Source organism: Homalodisca vitripennis, chromosome 7 (assembly GCF_021130785.1).
Source record: "Homalodisca vitripennis isolate AUS2020 chromosome 7, UT_GWSS_2.1, whole genome shotgun sequence".
Lineage (NCBI taxonomy): Eukaryota > Metazoa > Arthropoda > Insecta > Hemiptera > Cicadellidae > Homalodisca > Homalodisca vitripennis.
The window spans coordinates 133,891,264-133,903,696 of NC_060213.1; positions in this window are offsets into that span (position 1 = coordinate 133,891,264).

The following is a 12,433-nucleotide window of genomic DNA, read 5'->3' on the forward strand; positions in this document are numbered from 1 at the left end:
TGTTTTCACCACAAAAGGAATTATAAAGACTCAACAAGGGTGATTTAGGTTGGCGACCTCTCAGAAAAAGCAGGTATACGGAACGGGCACTCGAAAAATGGATTGACATGCAAGATGTTCAAAGTGGGCACATGGTCCCTTAAAAATTAACATAATCCGTTTTTTTTTTTAAATATCATATTCTCAGCATTTATTGGTTCACTAATGAATGTATTAGTCACGCAGTCTTTGTAGTTTGTACTTATATTAACACGCCCAATGATATCATAAGCAGCTTAGTCACTTGCTTATTATGGACAATACAAGCGTTAAAACGGACAAGTTTTGTAATTTGTTTTTTTCCCTCAAAAATGGTTTCTTAGGTGTTATGAAAAAAAAGCATTAAGGAGCTTTTAAGTAGATAATTGCATGATTCATACCTACAATTTTTGTTTGTCATATTTTTTCATTAAAACTAACTGTTTCCGCTGAAAATTTCAAAATAAACATATTTTTTGGGAATGAAATATTGACCTTGGAATAAAAAATTTTGCAGACATGGGAATCGATGGGGACTTTTCACAATTTCCATAAACAATGGTGTCCCTATAGCATATGATGCAAATTTTCACCTTTCTGGGAATTAATGGCCAAAGTTACGCCCTAATTTTTTGGCTAAATTTGAACCGGATCAAAATTGGTGATTTAAATTTTAATGCGTAGTTGAAAATATTGAAAGAGCGAAGTCAATAACGCGGTCAGCGTGTAATGTAATACTCGTAATTAAGGTGTTCTTTTGTTTCCGTTTGATTTATAGTTTGTATACCATTGTTATATAAACGTATAAATAGGCTTTGTTGATATTTTTATGAGGAATAGTCCCAGGAGTCAAGCTAATTAATTTGCCTTTGCACTGTATAGGCACAAAAGTTAGATTTTCTTTGAAGTAGACAGAGAAAAATATTGATTCACCACGCACACTAGTGTTTTTTGAAAAGTTGAAATTTGAAGTTATAATGGGAGTGGTATCGAGAGAGGTGATACACAATGAAAACGAGTATTTTTCGTAGATTTTATTTCCACCTGCCCACTGCACTTCACAATGATCGACTGTCACAGAATAATAATAATATATTTTTAATTTCACCAGACAATACACATTCTATTGCAGTAGTCAACTTCGTTTAAGGGTCTAAAATTTTTTCCAGTCATACGGTACACGGAAGTCACACCCAAATATTCAAAATAGGTTACATTCAGATATCATGCAATCGAATCCTATTCCAACTTTAGGCTCCTATGTCTGAGTGTTCTCATAGGCCTCCTATATGGAAGTTGTGTGCCATAATAATAATCATCATAGTGGGATATAAAAAAGATCTATATAGTAGTCACTTTGAAGGTTCTGTAAGGTTAGCTGTGCGACTGATTTAACATGTATGGTAGGTGGGGGGGGGGGGGGGGGGGTTGAGTAAGGCAGGTGAGTTTTAAATATGCAAGCTAAAAGCAAAATAATTCAGAGAGATGAATTATACATATTCATAATTTCAACCCGGGGAGATTTCGAGTGAAACTCTCAAAATCAACCTCCATCACAATTAGCATGGCGGGTTACATATACTGGGTGGGGGGGGGGGGGGGGGGGAAGGGGGTACTATTTTCATCCATGGGGGGGGGGAAATATTTTGGGGGGTTGGTTCGATTTCCAAGACTAGGTTGGAACGTCTATACAATGTCAAATTGGTTTTTTCGTGCTCGTGGACTAGAAATACTAATCAATCCATCATTGGAGAATTTTGGGGTGGTTTTATTTAAAAGGAGAAGGGATCCCTTATTAAGCCTTTATTTTCTGTCCGTCCTCCATGTGGCCCAACTGGCTGCCTGTCCCGACGGGAATCTCATCAAACAGAATAACGAGGGAGAGGTCGATACAGGAACAAGGTTGAGATTGGTACTTATATAAAGTACAACGGGATGCACACGCGACAGGGACTTATCAAATCTCCCATTTTTAGACTTAAAAGTCCCAACCGTCTTAGAACCGCTCGGGCCATCGGTACTGCTAATCTATAGACAGTACCTGGTTATCTAAGGCTCTCTCCTTGAGATTATGTATGGTTAAGTAAGTAATACAACGTTTTTACTTTTCCCTGTTAAGTACTTTTTATTTTCTTCACGTTTTTTCTAACCCTTCTTTTCTGTTTAATACTAGATTGTAATGCATTTTACATGGACAAGTGGTTTATTAATGTTTCTATGACGGTCTGTTGGATTGACCTTGGTAAATCCTGTCCGATCATTTCCAAGAGTTTACTCCGACAATATTGATGTGATAATTAGTTTTTTTATGGATTAGACGTTTTTTATGTAACTAAAGCCAGGCCTCCAGCTGAAATCCACGCAGATCCTGGCTGTAGTCCGCTACTTCACGTCCGAATTAACGAGATTTGGATTAAATCACAACAGAAGAAACTTTCCTTGCGGGGACGTCGCAGAGTTTTTGATCCGTTCCTGTGAACTTTCTGGCCGCCCAAAGCGGTCACGGTCAATTACCCGTAGACCCTCAGCCGTTATTAAATTCTTCATTGAGGGGACGAAGAAGGGGCGGCCTAGCCTGAGCAATTAGCTAGAGGTCATCAGGCATACTCGGGTCAATTGATATAATCGCCGTCAGAGTGTTCCGTCAAATTGATCCAGGACAGGGGATGTCTGCAGATCTCACTCCGTCCTCTCCCGACCACGTCAGCGGGTATCGAAACTCTTAACCCGCAAAATGCCCGCATAACCCTTGCGTGAGTCCGAGGGATTTATCCGATACCTCTCTTCGATTGATTTGAGGGAGGAAATTGCTAGATCGTTAAAATCTCACGCAGGCTGTACTTTTTTTATCAGATGCAATTATTTAATAACACAACATGCGACATCCCGTGGGAAACATTTTCATCTAGTGGTGTTAGGGGAGGGAGTAAACATTCGGAAATCACCACCAACTCCCGCTCCATTACTATTTTTATAAAATTTAATGCTCTATGATGAATTACAAATGGTATTATCATTTGGCATCTAAAAGTCCTTTTCTAAGAAATATGGACCCTAACGGAAAATAAGGGTGACTCATGGGAGGTGCCTTCCTAACGGTTAAATAAGTTTAAATACACAATAAGCAAAGAACAATTAAGTTTAAATATAAATTATGTCCACAACTAGTATTGGAATTATAATTATTTGAGTTCGGCTCTAATAAAAATAATAATATAACCCAATCATCTTAAAGAGTATATACCCAATGTCTACTTAGAATAATAACAAGGACGGGAAAACATACTGTGCGTATTAAAACAAAACTCTATTATCGCCTAAACTTTCATCGTGTATCACTAATGTCTGAACAACCTTGTGATCATCAATTTTGAATATGAATGATTTTTTGTCATTGATAATAATGATAACACGCTTCCTTAAGTAAAAATGTCCATGAACATACTTCCAACAGCTTTATAGATTAACTTACCTTAAAGATAAAAAGTACATAGATTAACGCGACCAGGATTTTAATACTCGTATTAAAGTTCGACCTTTAAAAAAACGAACTAAACCATGGGAAACTATTTAATGACCTTTACATATTGTGGCTATTTTTTAATGTTCAACTACAACAGCGTCATTACAGATATCTGCATTAAACATAGATAGATAAATATACTGTGTCCATATCTAGAAATGTGCATCGTCATCTGTTCGTTTAAAGCAATGAGTCAGAATTGCGATTGAATCAGTCACCCCAGAAGTTTAGATCAAAGTAAAGAAGGCAATCAAGTGCGCTTGGACGCCTGCAGGGCAATTTGTAAAAACTGGTAATCCTATGTTAATCTCTTTATTGTGTTGTATACTGTTTTGTATTCTTGATTGAAGTCACCAGGTTTTAATATAAAAGACATTTTTTATTCTTCCAAAAATTTAGTTCACTTTAAAAGGGCTTTCGCCGGTTAAGTCATCATCAGTTAGATATTGTTCACAGAAGAAACTTGTATAAAATAGAAAAAAAAAACACATGATAAAATAGAATAAGATTTAAAACTTATAAATTATAAAAGAATTTTGTTGAGAGATATGGTTTCCAATTCATAATTTTGGAATGGATTTCTTCTTTTACTAATGGTAGAAAAATGTCTGAAACTTACGGAAGGTTGGTAAACACTATTATATCCGCCACACATGCACTTTCAATTTTATGTCTTTTGTAATACTGTAGTTTTAAAAGTGTGACTTGACTTTGTGGAAACACTGTACGAGTATATGTAAATAGTGTAGATTTCACCATCACCACGCTGGAATAGCTTCAAAACCCTTTTTTAATGTTGGTAATGCCTTTGTAACCCCTGCAAAGTTTTCTAGAGTTGCGCCAAATTTACTCAAAAGCGGTGGAGAAATTACAAATTCCCTCAGGAATTTATTTTACTGCTCATTGTGTTCTTCGGGAAAGGGAAACAATAGAGGTGCAAATAAGGTTCCCTGAGGTCTACCCACAATTATTGAGTTTACGGTCAGTCTCCTGTTTTGTGGGGACAGGCAGCCTTACTCTAACGGCAGCGGCCGATTGAAATAATGTCAGGTGGCTGCCGTTTGCCGTTCCGTTCCGAGAAACGGCCATTGTGACCGGCGCACGTTCCTTACCGGCGGAACCGTTTCGCTGAATGGCCCGATAAATATATTTACTACCCTGTAAAACCGAGGCGTATCGCGTATTTGATGCATCTTAAAACTGATTCATCGGTTGGATGTGTTGTTTGGATGAACACGCACAGTCCAATGGTTCAGCAAGTGTTCCCATCTGGTTCCCAATGGTTCAGCAAGAAACTTATCTCCGCTTCTTTGTTTGAAGTTTTTTTGACGATGGAAGGATTGTGAAGGAAACAGGATTTCCGGACATTTGCCATTGTTTAGTGAAAAAAATCAGTAACACTACGTTTTCGAGATCTGCAATCTGATCTCTTCTTCTGGTAAATAACTAACCTAACACTTGCAGATCTCAAAACGTAGTGTTTACAGATTTTTTGTTTCACTTAACGATGGCAAATGTCCGGAAAATCCTGTTTCCTTATCTCTACTTCTCAGTTTCATATTTTCAAACTCCAATTATTTGAAAATTTACATATCAAATGTTAATAACTATATTGGAACCAACTGTCAGTGATATTTTGAAAAAATAGGGGAACACTGTTTAGACGAAGGCCTCACATATCAAATCGTCGTTTGGAAAAGAAGCCAATAATATTTCTAATATCGAAACTTGCATATAATTCTAAAACTGTTACTTTTATTGGAATTTCTAAACAGCAGTTGGAAGTAAGTATTAAACGCATTGTAACAAATCTTTACAATGTGAATGTTGAGTTTAGCTCCAGTTCACCTTCCTCTTAGTGTAGCGTCTGGAATATGACGCTGTCACAGACTTGACTCCTGGAATCTGGAGTCATGTTCGTCTGAGAAATCAGCGACGAAGAAAATCAATACTAAATCTTTACATCGTTTCGCCATCAGAGATACCTAGACTAATAATTTATAGTGTAATCTAAGTGAAGAGGCATTTTCATTGTCTCAATTGTCAGGACAATTGTCTCAATTGTCTTGATGTCCAGACGCTGCACTAAGAGGAAGGTGAACTGGTGCTAAACTCAACGCATTGTGTTGGTGAGTACAACACAGGCAATGTACTAAGCTGGTTGAATTCACAAAGTGAAATCTTTTTAAACATGGAACAATGATATTTTGGTTGCTAGGGAATTTCTATAGATAAAAGGATTTACTATGTTGCCTACCCACAAAGACTTCCCCGCAAATTCTTAAAAATGAAAAGTATTCACTTATGGTAATCAATAAAATACACTTTAATGGATTTTCAAAAGTATATATGAACGTGAGTGTGCCAAATTTTCAACCGATGTTCTCAAAATTTGGACTACGATGAATAGACTTGCTAATATGGTATTGGTATAGGATAGGAAGTTTGGCCTATGAGTCCCGAAAATCATCTTATCCAAGCATTATGACTACAAAAGACTACCACCGTGTTTCTCAGTTTCTTTTCAAAAATATGTAGGGCCTAGTGTTAAACATCCACCTTACTGGCTTTATTTTTTCTTGCAGTTTCATTAGAATTAAGTACGTTTAGCTCAACTGCAGTTGGTAAAAACTTCTGTTTATATTAAACTCACAACAAACCACGGGGAAATAGTGGTTCTCCAAGAAAATAAAGTTTAAATCTCAACTTTCTAGCTTATATTACTATCCTGGAACTTTAGGACACAATGCTTATTAGTATGTTCCAACGATCGAAGATTTGCGAAAGAATGTTAGGGTCTGATTAAAGGAAGAAAAATCATTATTTGTAACTCAATATGGAGAAATCCACAAAGTGAAGTGTATTTTATTCAGTATAAAAGGAAAATTCAAGCAGTGTTTTTACTTGGCTCAGAAGCAATGCAGCTGCCATAGGTCTTCTCCCATGAAACCACACAAATCTTTAGTATCACTTTTTTTATAAACTACTAAAAACATAATTAATAATATTTGTTTTTGAATATTTATATATTTATTTACAGCAATTCTATTTCTTTGTTGTTGTAACTAAGCTACAATAAAATATTAAATAAGAGTGCGGTATATTACAAAAGACTCATTCCCAAAACAAAAGTATTTACTTAGTTTTGGAATTAATTTCTAAGTATTATTTTACAAGTCTTACAGCAACCTAATCCGTTTATTGTAGTTTATTGTATTACACCTAAGGAAACGCATGTAAACTAGATGTAAATGCTTTTTGATGGAAGAAATAAATACTTATTGACTTTTCTTTCAAGGACATTACAGTGAGTGTCACTGCCTCCAGGACGCCTCCTCCGGCGTCCACCCCGGCAGTGATGACTACTGGCGGGCATAAATGTCTCCACAACTCGGCCTGTCTGGTGCTATCAGGAAGTATCGCGTCACCCTGCTGAGTCTTGCAAACTCACTGCTATCTGGTTTCTTAAAACTGCATTCCGTGGAGGAATAGTTTCTTGTCGCGATCTCCTTCCCAGATTGCACCGAACAAGTTCAGCAGATCTGCAAACCACTGGAACTGGTTCAAATTCAACCTGTTCATGTTCATGGCATCCCAGAAGAGTGAAAAAAGTAGATAAGGTTTCCAACTTCACCAGTTACTCATCTCAGCTGACTTTCATCAGCAACACTAACGGAAACGTCTGAAAGGAATGATGCCAGGAGTGGAGAGGAATCATAGGAATGGCTCTGACTCATCAAACTCACTGGCGTGAAACGGGTTGGTGACAAGAGCGTAGGAAAAAAATTGGAGGGGTCCAGACAACTGAAATGTTCCCGTAGTGGACAGAGAGTAAGCCCCATTTTGTTTCCTTAAAATGTTGTTGACCCGTTTTCCTTGTTGAGAACGGTATTTCATCAGTACCATGTTAGTAATACTGAATTATTTAAATATTATAATCGTTTGCTATAGAAAATTGAAAAGTCATTTACAATTGGGGGGGGGGGGTTGAACCCCCCTCGCTGGCTACGTCCATGGTTGGTGGACTCAGCAACGCTTCTTAAGTAGGATCAAAGAACCTAGCCTCGAGTACCTGCTCTTTTACTTATTGGAAAATGGTTAACCCTCTTCCTGGAAATCCAAGAAAAATCACAGCGCTTAGTTTTAGCCCTTGCTGTAAAATAATCTTCAATGAAACGTTACACCGAAGCCTAACACACAAAAAAAACACTACACACTGCTGAAATAAAACGTACAATGAGCGGTAAAATATTCCTGAAGCAGTTGGGTGGGTCTCGATACCTGGGTAGAATTCGAGAGCGCCAAGCCAAAGAGTTAATTGGAGACTCTCCAACGTGATCTCTGTAACAAATGGAGGCCCGTCACACAACTCTAATTATTATTGCTCTATTAGTGGTGGCTGATGCCTGATTCTTGGAGATTTATGGGCGGAATGAATCACAACACGGTCGGCTCAGAGTCAGTGGCGTAATATCAATAAACCCCCGCCACCCCCCGCAATTGCTGGGGGGTCGCGGCGTGCCAAGGTGGGCGCGCACACGAAGGAATGAAAAAAATAAAAAAAATTATACCGATTTTACCCAAATTTCTTAAGGTTGAATATCACGATTTTCATTGTAAATCCTTAGATAATTTTTTTTGTATAAATGAGCTAGCGAGGAATCATCGAAGGCCTAAAATCATTCTATGTTTTAGTTTAAACGCCTTCAAAACCTAAAGCAGGCAAACGATTTGCTGAAACGCCACGGAAGTGTATTTTAAAGGCGCCTTTAGGACCGAGTGTGTGGAGCGTGGGGGTGTGCGTGCGTGTACTGCCTTTGTTTCATGTATGTGGCGACTTGAATACTCCCACTCCCTCCCTCCACACTACCAAGGACCCAATTATTGTTAGGTAGTTCCTTCACAGTATACTGTGGTTCCTTGTCACTCAGTCATATATTCATTACTCGTTACGTTTACTGCATTTTCGAAAAGTTGTGATTTTATTCAGTAAGGCCTACAACTGTGGGTGGCGGTGGCGTGAAAAGTGTTTGCAAACTACCACCTCTTACAGGAAACTTATATTATGGGACGATGTACTAGAAAACTAAATCAATAATTAAACAAAAATGTCTAAAAAACCATAGTGGTGCAGAAATACCGAATGCGGAAGAAGGACGGAGGAAGAAAAAGCAAAAAAAAACACCAAAAAATTGACTCTATTTTTTAAATCTGACATATCTCTTAGTAAAAAACATGACAGTGTAAGGAAACAAAATAACTTCCGGTTTAATTTGTGAGGTGTAGTGAAATAAGTTGCTGACCTACCTACCTTCGAGACAGAAAATGGAACATCTACTCAGACCCCACCTGAATTCACAAATAACGGAACCTGACGTGAGGTTCTAGGCGTTAAGATAAATAATGATAGCTGTAGCTGTACCGTAGGATAGGACATTGATTAAAAACTGGTGTTTTGCATATTGATACTAATGAAATCAGTCAAACAACGTGGTGTTTTTAAAACTTGGACATTGGGCTCTACACTAATGACAGGAGTATCCCTCTTAAAAGAAGAAGATAAAACTTTCATTTTGAATTCTGAACCATGTAGGCCCACAGGGCCTTTTCATAAAGACTCGACCAAACAATAGATCTTTTAGCAGTGATTTTTATTACAAAATTGCCCAAACCGGGCAAATAACTAGAACGGGTTTTGGCTTTGTTTATTCACCTTTATTAAATGGCGTATACTGTGAACCTTGTTGAGTGTAGTTGCGCTGACAGATACTGACCCTAAATTTAAAGATGCTTGGTGTAAAGGTCTAATAAATGTATTGGCAAGGTTTAAGCAAAAAAATTAAAGAACATGAAACATTCTCGTTTATTCACTTAAATTCATGTTTTGCATATAGTACCGTAAAAAATAGCCAAGATGCAAAATCACTTATTCAAATGTATGAACCTGAGTATTGTGAGATTCTCAAAAGACTTTTTAGATGTTGTAATAACTATGGCTGACTTGTAACTTTAGCGTTCAGAGGGCATCGGAATGAAAATATTTGAAACAGTGTGACGACTACTTCTGGGAACTTTTTGAATATTATAGATTTGTTGTCATCGATACGATCCTCTTCTAAAAAGTCACTTAGAAAACGAATCAAAGCAAAGTTAAGTATTTGATCTCCCAATAATCCAAAATGAAAATGATTCATGTTTGGCGTCACAAGCATGTTCTGGATGAAGGTTGTAAGTGAAATCCAAGCAGCTCCTTTTTTCTCTCTGGTATTAGACACCCACCTCATTTTTCCCCAAAAAGACGTCTCAAAAAAAGCTGATCAATCTATCGATAGTAATTCGAACATGTGTCCCAGTTCCAAAACTACGAAAAACTTGGAATTAAAGAAATCATTCTTAGGGTTCATAGCTCTTACAGGCCAAAATTCGGGATAAAAAATTACCTAACGAGGTTTGTAATTTTTTGGAAGAAGAAAACAAACCATTAAAATTGAAAAGTGTAGAGGCCAGGGTTATGACGGTTTGCAAGCCGTAATGAGTGGAAAAACTATTCTGGAATCCAATCTAGAATAAAGACAAAAGTCGCCCAAATGCAGAAGTACGTGCATTGTGCCTTCGCATAATTTAAATTTGGTACTCAATGACTCCAGTTAATGACATAACAGAAATGATTTTATTTTACGAATTTGGTCAACTCAAATTTACGTGTTTTTCGCGAAAAGCCTGCCAAGATGGCAAGCTTTGAGAGAGAAATCTATGGAGCAAAGGGGGTCCTATACTTAGCAAGACACTCAAAAGATTGTGTCCGACCCGTTTGGTCATCTAGGTCACGATTGTTTACTGGCCATAAAGTGTAAACTTTGTTTTCTGTCTTAAAGCTGTTTGGGAACGAATATTATTCTGACTTCTAAAAAGAAATTAAAGAGGTTTTCAGAGGCAACTGGACTCAAAAAACAAATGACGTGTTTTCTTCAAATTTGTATTGATTGCTTACTTTCCAAAGTAAGGTTTTTAGAAGAGAATTAAATATTACATCTAAAACACTACAAAAAGAGGATGTATCAATTGACCGAAAGCTACAGCCCCTTCTTGGAAAGAAGTATGACTGAACTAAAGAGTGCAAGAAATGAGTTTGAAAGGTGTTTGTTTTAAAGAAGCTGAAACGCTAGCCAGGGGATGGAATATTGAGTCTTCTCTGCCGACTCAAACTGATGTAAAAAAGTAAAAAACTATTTTGAACGGAACTGACCAACCGATTTGAAATTTTCTAATCCATTTGCAAGAATTCAAAGTAAAAGTATTTTACAGGAGCTTGGATATAGTTATTTGCTCAAAAGTCTCCAGAACGTTATTTGAGAGCATGGTCAGGATTAACGTATCAGTTTCATCTTTTTATCTACTCCACAAGTACCATCACGAGAGAAAAAGTGGATGATGAACTAATTTTTTCAGCCAGGAAGTTTTTTGTGAGAAGTATGAGGAAGATGTTATCACACGTGGGTTTTGGAGACACCAAAATAGTGTGTTTTCAGAAACATTGTTTTCGGGATGAAATAAAAACAAGAGGATTGATAAAAGTTAAAAGGATATTAGCCTCATATTTAAAATGCATAGAAAACGTGAACCTTTGTGTCAAGCAGCCTTCCTGATGGTCTGCAGTCAGCGATGATGATGTTCTTGACCCTCTCCCATTTACGTCAAGCGTCAGCGGAAAGGTTCGTAATCACCAAAATAATCATAAAAACCCGATAACTAAACTAAAATTAATTTTTGTGTTAAGAAAGAGTTTATTATAACCCATTAATTATATTACTTGTATTAATAACCTGAAAATGGCATATATGTTAACTAACAATAGTTTTTTTAATCTTATAGTAAATCTTTCAGGTCATTTTCTAAACTCAAAGCTCATAAAGAATTATTTGAGAAACACAGCGTATGACCAAATACCAAGGCTGAGCGCTTTGGGAGTCATAGAGCATAGAACATGAACGTGCTCGTAGGATCAACTTTATGAAGATGTTTAGCTGAAAAATTATATTTCAGTTTTAAGAAGAGGAGAGGGTTTTAAATAAATGGAAATAATTTAACATGTCTAACAATTTTTGTTCTATTTTTATTTTAATGGTTTGTGAGATAGTTTCATTAATAAATAATTATTATGGAATAAAAATTCATTTTAAAGTTTTTCTTTTCCTTTTTGATCTTGTTTTTTTTTATTGGGTTTTACAAAATGTTATAAAAATAAACATTGCACAGCACGGTGACTAATCAACTATTTACACCAAATTTATAAGCCACTCTTAAAAAGTAAAGGTTTGTTTTTATTCTATTACAATTTACCGTAAGTAGAGGTGAACATCAATGAGAATAAAGGCTATGACCAGGGAAGTAAGTGCTATACATTATAACGATAGCGGTGTAGGTCAGTAGGAGGAAGGGGGGGGGGTGTTAGGAGACCGACAGGAAAAAAAAGGGGGCGCATCCTTCCAGTACGCCTGCGGGGGGGCGCGACTCTGTCTAGTTTACGCCACTGCTCAGAGTTGACCACATTCCCCAACAGGTATCGTCAATCAGCCGGTCTCCTGTTGTTTGGACCTTGACGACTTTGTTAACTACTTTTTTATGTACAAGACCGTAGTAATGCTTGTGGTCAGAAGTTATAAGGGCCGCCAACTGTGTTGGCTAGTTCTAGAACGACCCTTTTCCCGTCAAAATGTTTTGGAGTGCAACACCCCTTCATCTTTTTAAACCCACCTATGAATACCGTCAGTAGTAGACACAGAATTATACAAGAAAAATTGTTTATTTAACCAAAACTGGCTGAGCGTTAGCGAAGCTTATCGCTCGAAGGGCTGGAAAAATGTTATTCATCTGTAGAAAAAGACCTAACCT